Genomic DNA, 9,196 nt, shown 5'->3' on the forward strand with positions numbered 1-9,196 from the left:
TTATTAGCATGTGAGATGAGCACAATTTTGCAGTACTTCAACATTCTTTGTCATGCCCTTCTTTTGGACTGGAATGAAAACTCACCTTTTACAGTTCTGTGGCCATTCCTGAATCTTTCATATTTGCTGGTGTATTGGTTGCAGCACTTTCACTTTAATGACATCAGCTCTTAGGATTTGAAATAGCTTAGCTGGAATTCCATCACCTCTGATAGTTTTGTTCACAGAAATTCTTCCTGCAGCCCGCTTGACTTCCCACTCCAAGATTTCTGGCTTTAGGTAAGTGATAACAGCATCATGGCTATCCAAGGTCATTAAGAATTTTTTTCTTAAAGCTCAACATTCAGAAAACGAAGATCATGGCATCCGGTCCCACCACCTCATGGGAAATAGATGGGGAAACAGTGGAAACAATGTCAGACTTTATTTTTCTGGGCTCTAAAATCACTACGGATGGTGACTGCAGCCATGAAATTAAAAAATGCTTACTCCTTGGAAGGAAAGTTATGACCAACCTAGATAGCATATTCAAAAGCAGAGACATTACTTTGCCAACAAAGGTCCATCTAGTCAAGGCTATGGTTTTTCCTGTGGTCATGTATGGATGTGAGAGTTGGACTGTGAAGAAGGCTGAGCACCGAAGAATTGATGCTTTTGAAGTGTGGTGTTGGAGAAGACTTTTGAGAGTTCCTTGAACTGCAAGGAGATCCAACCAGTCCATTCTGAAGGAGATCAGCCCTGGGATTTCTCTGGAAGGAATGATGCTAAAGCTGAAACTCCAGTACTTTGGCCACCTCATGTGAAGACTTGACTCATTGGAAAAGACTCTGATGCTGGGAGGGATTGGGGGCAGGAGGAGAAGGGGACGACAGAGGATGAGATGGCTGGATGGCATCACTGACTTGATGGACGTGAGTCTGGGTGAACTCCGGGAGTTGGTGATGGACAGGGAGGCCTGGCGTGCTGCGATTAATGGGGTCACAAAGAGTCGGACACGACTGAGCGACTGATCTGATCTGATCTGTGCACTCTTGCCACTTCTTGATAATATATTCTTCTTCTGTTAGGTCCATATCATTTCTGTTCTTTATTTTGCCCATCTTTGCAAGAAATATTCCCTTGGTATCTCCAATTTTCTTGAAGAGATTTCTAGTAGTTCCCATTCTGTTTTTTACCTTGATCAAGTTCCATTGTCCATTAAAAAAGGCTTTCTTATCTCTCTTTGCTATTCTTTGGAACTCTGCATTCAGATGGGTAAACCTTTCCCTTTCTCCTTTGTTTTTCACTTCTCTTCTCTTTTTCAGCTGTATATAAGGCTCTTCATACAACTGTTTTCCCTTCTTGTATTTCTTCCCCTGGGGATGGTTTTGGACACTGCCGCTTGAACAGTTTTGAACCTCTGTCTATAGTTCTTCAGGTTCTTTATCAGATCTGATCCCTTTAATCTCCTTGTCACTTGATTTAGGTCATATCTGGTTTAGTCATTTCCCCTACTTACTTCAAGTCTGAAATTTGGAATAAGGAGCTCATGACCTGAGCCACAGTCAGCTCCAGGTCTTGTTTCTGCTGAGTATATAGAAATTCTCCATCTTCACTTGCAAATAATATAATCAATCTGATTTCACTGTTTATCATCTGGTGATGTCCATGTGTAAAATCATCTCTTGTGTTGTTGCAAGCAGGTGTTTGCTATGACCAGTGTGTTCTCTTGGCAAAACTCTGTTAGACTTTTCCCTGATTCATTTTGTACTCCAAGGCCAAACTTGCCTGTAACTCCAGGTCTCTCCTGATTTCCTAATTTTGTATTCCAGTCACCTATGATGAAAAAAAAAAAAAAAAGACATATTTCTTGTGTTAGTTCTAGCTCTTGTAGATGTTCATAGAGCTATTCAACTTCTTCTTTGGCATTAGTGGTTGGGACATAGAATACAATTACTGTGATGTTCACAACATCTGTGGAAAATTCTCCAAGAGATGGGAATACTAGACCACCTTATCTGCCTCCTGAGAAATCTGTATGCAGATCAAGAAGCAACAGATAGAACTGGATGTGGAGCAATGAACTGGTTCCAAATTGGGAAAGGAGTACGTCAAGGCTATGGTTTTTCCAGTAGTCATGTATGGATGTGAGAGTTGGACCATAAAGAAAGCTGAGCACTGAAAAATTTGTGCTTTTGAGCTGTGGTGTTTGAGAAGACTCTTGAGAGTCCCTTGGACTGAAAAAAGATCCAACCAGTCCATCCTAAAGGAGATCAGTCCTGGGTGTTCATTGGAAGGGCTGATGTTGAAGCTGAAACTCCAATATTCTGGCCACCTGATGTGAAGAGCTGACGCATTTGAAAGACTCTGATGCTGGGAAAGATTGATGGCAGGAGGAGAAGGGGATGACAGAGGATGAGATGGTTGGATGGTATCACAAACTCAATACACATGGGTTTGGGTAAACTCTGGGAGTTGGTGATGGAAGGAAGTCCTGGCATATTGTGGTTCATGGGGTCACAAAGAGTCAGACACGACTGAGCGACTGAACTGAACTGAAAACTAAACATTCAAAAAGCCAAGATCATGGCATCAAGTCCAATCAGTTTATGGAAAGTAGATGGGGAAACAATGGAAACAGTGAGTTTATTTTCTTGGGGTCCAAAATCACTGTAGGTGGTGACTGCACCCATGGAATTAAAAGACACTTGCTCCTTGAAAGAAAAGCTATGACCAGCATAGACAGCATATCAAAAACAAGAGACATCACTTTGCCAACAAAGGTCTGTCTAGTCAAAGCTATGGTTTTTCCACTAGTCATGTATAGGTGTGAGGGCTGGACTATAAAGAAAGCTGAGCACTAAAGAATTGATGCTTTTGAACTGCGGTGTTGGATATGACTCTTGAGAGACCCTTGGACTGCAAGGAGATCCAACCAGTCCATCCTAATGGAAATCAGTCATGAATATTCATTGGAAGGACTGATAGTGAAGCTGGAAGTCCAATACTTTGGCTACCTGATGTGAAGATTGGAAAAGACTCTGATGCTAGAAAGATGGAATGCAGGAGGAGAAGGGGACAACAGAGAATGAGATAGTTATATGGCATCACCGACCCAATAGTCATGAGTTTGAGCAGTCTCCAGGTGTTTGTGCTTGACAGAGAAGCCTGGCATGCTGCAGTCCATGGGGTCACAAAGAGTTGGACACCATTGAGCAACTGAACTGAACTGTGATGTTGGATAGTTTGCCTTGAAAATGAACCAAAAATTTCTGTTGCCTTTGAAATTGCACCCAAGTGTTGTATTTTGGTCTCTTTTTTTCACTATAAGGTTACCGCATTTCTTCTAAAGAATTCTTGCCCGCAGTAATAGATATAGTGGTCATCTGAATTAATTCACCCATTGCCATCATTTGGGAGCAGTTTTGACACCAGGTATTATGTCCATTTTATTTGAAATAAACAGTTACACTAATATATATGACAATCTCAGTTTTTCCATTTTCATTTTATCTATAAAGCTATAAAAATCCAGTTTCACAATTTAGTATTCACATTTGGTGTCTTCTATTGACATTGCTTGAGAAGGCAATGGCAAACCACTCCAGTACTCTTGCCTGGAAAATCCAATGGGCAGTGGAGCCTGGAAGGCTGCAGTCCATGGGATTGATAAGAGTCAGACATGACTGAGTGACTTCATTTTCACTTTTCACTTTCATGCATTGGAGAAGGAAATGGCAAGCCACTCCAGTGTTCTTGCCTGGAGAATTCCAGGGATGGGGGAGTCTGGTGGGCTTCCGTCTATGGGATCGCACAGAGTCAGACATGACTGAAGTGACTTAGCAGGAGCAGTAGCAGTATTGATATTGCAATGACTGAAATATGGGCTCAAATTTATAACTCTAACTTTTACTTGGTTATTTCGTTCTATATTTAATATGCTACAAAGTACAATGTTAATTAATTCTAATTGTTTTTTGACTACTAATCATTTTATTACCCAGTTATAGCCCAATGTTATTAAGAAACAGGGTATTTCCAAGCTATTTGAAACTCTTTTAGAATCCTTACCTAATGATATTTTTCCATAATTTGTTCTAAAAAACCAATTCTCTTGAAATTTAGTATATCATTCCCAAATATTTCTTCACAGTTTAATCTATATAGTGTCTATTTATGGTTTTGTGTTTTTTTTTCTTAATTTTAAAGGCATATATGTTCTTTATTAACTTAAATTTTTGCTTTCGCTTTTTTTTTTTTTTTTTTGCCTTTGCTTTTTGGTAAACATCTCAAGATATATGAAACCATTGACATTTTGTATCTTTAAAAAAAGCTACTGCTTTTCAGTGTATGTCAGAATGAATCTTGATACATTTTGACATTATGATATGTTAATATACTGGCATTAGCAAGGGAGACTGAGCTTTTATTGCAGCATATGTGACAATAATCTAGGGACTGAATGTCTAAAGACTAACTATAGTCTGCTAACAAAGGGTAGTATAAAATTCATTATTATAGTTCTACATCTCACAAAATTAGGCTGAAAAGATCTAAAGATAAAGAAGGGCTTTTGACCATGCTGGATAATAACATTAGAGATAGAAACATAGAATAGAGAAAATTAAAATTTGTGGATTTTCTTCTATGCAAAACACCATATTTGAGACCATGTATGTGATGTTTTGACAAGACTGAGAATTAAGTACCACTCTTCTTAATTTAAGGCTTATGAAATTGATCTTCAGTGACGACCCTAAGTTGCTCAAGAACACATGGCTAAAAAGACAGGCTCCATTTTATATAAAAGGCAAAACTATACAACAACTGGAGATAATACAGGAAAAAAAAAAAAAGGAAGAAGATGCAATCTTTTTTTTTTCTTTTTTTTTTTAATTTGTTTATTTTTTTTTTAATTTCAGGTATACACGTGCTCCCCATCCTGAACCCTCCTCCCTCCTCCCTCCCCATACCATCCCCCTGGGCTGTCCCAGCGCACCAGCCCCAAGCATCCAGCATCGTGCACTGAACCTGGACTGGCATCTCGTTTCATACATGACATTTCACATGTTTCAATGCCATTCTCCCAAATCTTCCCACCCTCTCCCTCTCCCACAGAGTCCATAAGACTGTTCTATACATCAGTGTCTCTTTTGCTGTCTCGTATACAGGGTTATTGAGTTTGATGATGAATTTTATTCACAACACCAAACCACAATGAGGTACCATTTCACGCCAGTCAGAATGGCTGCGATCCAAACGTCTACAAGCAATAAATGCTGGAGACAGTGTGGAGAAAAGGGAACCCTCTTACACTGTTGGTGGGAATGAAAACTAGTACAGCCACTATGAAGAACAGTGTGGAGATTCCTTAAAAAACTGGAAATAGAACTGCCTTATGATCCAGCAATCCCACTGCTGGGCATACACACTGAGGAAACTAGAAGGGAAAGAGACACGTGTACCCCAATGTTCATTGCAGCACTGTTTATAATAGCCAGGACATGGAAGCAACCTAGATGTCCATCAGCAGATGAATGGATAAGAAAGCTGTGGTACATATACACAAGGAAGTATTACTCAGCCATTAAAAAGAATACATTTGGATCAGTTCTAATGAGGTGGATGAAACTGGAGCCTATTATACAGAGTGAAGTAAGCCAGAAAGAAAAACACCAATACAGTATACTAACGCATATGTATGGAATTTAGAAAGATGGTAACAATAACCCTGTATATGAGACAGCAAAAGAGACACTGATGTATAGAACAGTCTTATGGATTCTGTGGGAGAGGGAGAGGGTGGGAAGATTTGGGAGAATGACATTGAAACATGTGTAATATCACGTATGAAACGAGTCACCAGTCCAGGTTCGATGCACGATACTGGATGCTTGGGGCTGGTGCACTGGGACGACCCAGAGGGATGGTATGGGGAGGGAGGAGGGAAGAGGGTTCAGGATAGGGAACACATGTATACCTGCGGTAGATTCATTTTAATATTTGGCAAAACCAATACAATATTGTAAAGTTTAAAAATAAAATAAAATTAAAATAAATAAATTAATTAAAAAGTACAAAAGAAAAAAAAAAGTCTACAAGCAATAAATCCTGGAGAGGGTGTGGAGAAAAAGGAACCCTCTTACACTGTTGGTGGGAATTCAAACTAGTACAGCCACTATGCAGAACAGTATGGAGATTCCTTGAAAACCTGGAAATAGAACTGCCATATGACCCAGCAATCCCACCGCTGGACATACACACCGAGGAAACCAGAATTGAAAGAGGCACATGTACCCCAATGTTCATCGCACCACTGTTTATAAAAGCCAGGACATGCAAGCAACCTAGATGTCCATCAGCAGATGAATGGATAAGAAAGCTTTGGTACATATACATAATGGAATATTACTCAACCATTGAAAATAATAAATTTCAATCAGTTCTAATGAGGTGGATGCAACTGGAGCCTATTATACAGAGTGAAGTGAGCCAGAAAGCAAAAAACACCAATACAGTATACTAACACATATATATGGAATTTAGAAAGATGGTAACGACAACCCTGTATGTGAGACAGCAAAAGAGACACAGATGTATACGATAGTGTTTTGGACTCTGTGGGGGAAGGGGGGTGATTTGGGAGAATGGCATTAAAACATGTATAATATCATATAAGAAATGAATCGCCAGTTCAGGTTTGATGCAGGATACAGGGCTGGTACACTGGGATGACCCAGAGGGATGGTATGGGGAGGGAGGTGGGAGGTGGGTTCAAGATGGGGAACACGTGTACACCCGTGGCGGATACATGTTGATGTATGGCAAAACCAATACAATATTGTAAAGTAAAAACAAAACAAAACAAATAGATACAGACCAGATACTGAAAAATTGTGGGGAAAAAAAACATGGTGCACTAAAATGACCCTTGAACATAGATGGATTTAGGGAATAATTGTGAGTTTTATACAAAAAAAAAAAAGAAGAATGTCTTTGGAGAACTCTTCAAATCAACTCCACATTTACGTAAATTTAGTAGCCTTGGATCTTTTCTGAGTCTATAAATCAACTTTAGTTCAATAAAAATTACATCTGCAGAAGGCTGTGTATCAATTCCTAAATAAGCCTCAAGAAATTTTCTATGAGGTCTTTCTCTTACAATTGTTAGTTTCAGTGTGCTTTTAATGAATAAAACAATGAGATGAAAAAAAATAATAAAGTTGGAGTTCATTAAAACTAAAAATGTCTGCTTTGAAAAAGAATTCATCAAGAATATGAAAAGACAAAACACTGATTGAGATACAATGCAAAATATATATCTGAGAAAGGATTTACTTCTAAAATGAGCAAAAAACTCATTGAACAGCTCAATTTAAAAATGAGTTTTGGTACTTTATCAAAATATTGAGGAAATAATTAATAATGAAGATATACAAATTATATATATATATATGAAAAAAATGCTCAGCACCATAGGTCATTGGAATTCCAAACAAAATGATAATAAAATACCCCTACACTTATTATAATGACAAATTCAGATTACTGATAAAACCTAATGCTGGCAGGAACTGGCAGCAACAGGAGCTCACATTCATTGCTAATTCAAATGCAAAATCTAACACTTAAACAATCTAGCAGATGTCACAAAGCTAAATGTACATAGTTTATCATAAGATCCAGTAATCATATTCCTAGATATTTATTCAAAGTTGAGAAATCTATGCACACACATAAAAACCTGCACATAGATCTTCACAGTAGCCTAATCATAATTGCCATAATTGGAGTCAACCAAGCTGTCCTTCAATAAGTTGATGGATGAAAAGAAAAAAAAAAAAAAGTATTACCCAGCAATAAAAATAAATGAGCTATAAAGATACTGGTGTTGCCTGCCTGCTAAGCCCTGTCCTATTCTTTGCAACCACATGGACTGCAGCCATCAGGCTACTCTGTCAATGAGATTTCCCACGCAAGAATACAGGAGTGAGTTACCCATTTCCTTCTCCAGGGGATCTTCATGACCCAGGGATGAAACTCACATGTCCTGTATCCACTGCACTGGCAAGCAGATTCTTTACCACTGAACCACCTAAGAAGTCCACAAAAATATAGAGGAACCATAAGTGCATATTGATAAGTAAAAGAAGACAGTTTTAAAAATACTACATAATATAATGCATGATATTCTGGAAAAGGTCAAACTAGAAACACAGTAACAAGGTTAATGTTTCCAGGGCCATGAGAGAGGAGAGGATGAACAGGTGGAGTAAAGAGCATTTTTTAGAGTTTATATGGTACTCTGTATCTTTTACACAAATTTTGTGATCCTGCAACTAATTTCTACATAAATTATATATAAAAATGTACTCAGAGAAAAAAGTCAGGACTAGACTCCTCTGTCCATAGAATTCTCCAGACAAGAATACTGGAGTGGGTTGCCATTTCCTTCTCCAGGGGATCTTCCTGACCCAGGGTTTGAACCCAGGCCTCCTGCACTGCAGGCAGATTCTTTATCATTTGAGTTACTAGGGAAGCCCACATCTGATACTGGAATTGAACCCAGACCAATATATGTTTTCTGAGAATACAATAGTTCAAGCTGAATGTTAATAGAGAAGAAATAATCTACCCAGTAAAGTTGCATTAAAAAAAAAGAAAGAGAAACCATGTGGAGCTAGATCAAAATTAATTCAATACTGTAAAGTAAAAAATAATGATAATAATAAAAAATAAAATAAAATAAAAAATTAAATGAGAGAATGTGGAATTCTCATAACAAATGAGCAAAAATATAGATTCTAAGAACAATTTCAACTTCATTCAGTTAAGAAGGGTTAGACAAGGAAAAAGTCTTATTTTCAAAAAATCTCACTTTAAAATATTTTCTAAAGAAAGAGACTTTGGATCATCCCATAGTTTAAATGAAATGAATAACAACAACTTTCAGCGACTATAAGTCTGTGCTAGAGGAGAGATCCACTTATTGAAAAACAAACCAAAGGTCCAATAAAATTCTCAAACATAAGCAAGTGTGTGGAAACCAGGACAATATTTATTAGTTATCCAAACTATACAACATTCCAAGCCAAAATTTTTTAAATGGCTAGGTGTATGTGCATTTCTTTATTATAACATTAATTGAATAATAAAGTCATTCATTTATTTATTTACTCACAAACCTTCACTGGGTGTTTTGCCTCATGCAGGAAGC

The sequence above is a fragment of the Bos taurus genome, chromosome 9 (assembly GCF_002263795.3).
Source record: "Bos taurus isolate L1 Dominette 01449 registration number 42190680 breed Hereford chromosome 9, ARS-UCD2.0, whole genome shotgun sequence".
NCBI lineage: Eukaryota > Metazoa > Chordata > Mammalia > Artiodactyla > Bovidae > Bos > Bos taurus.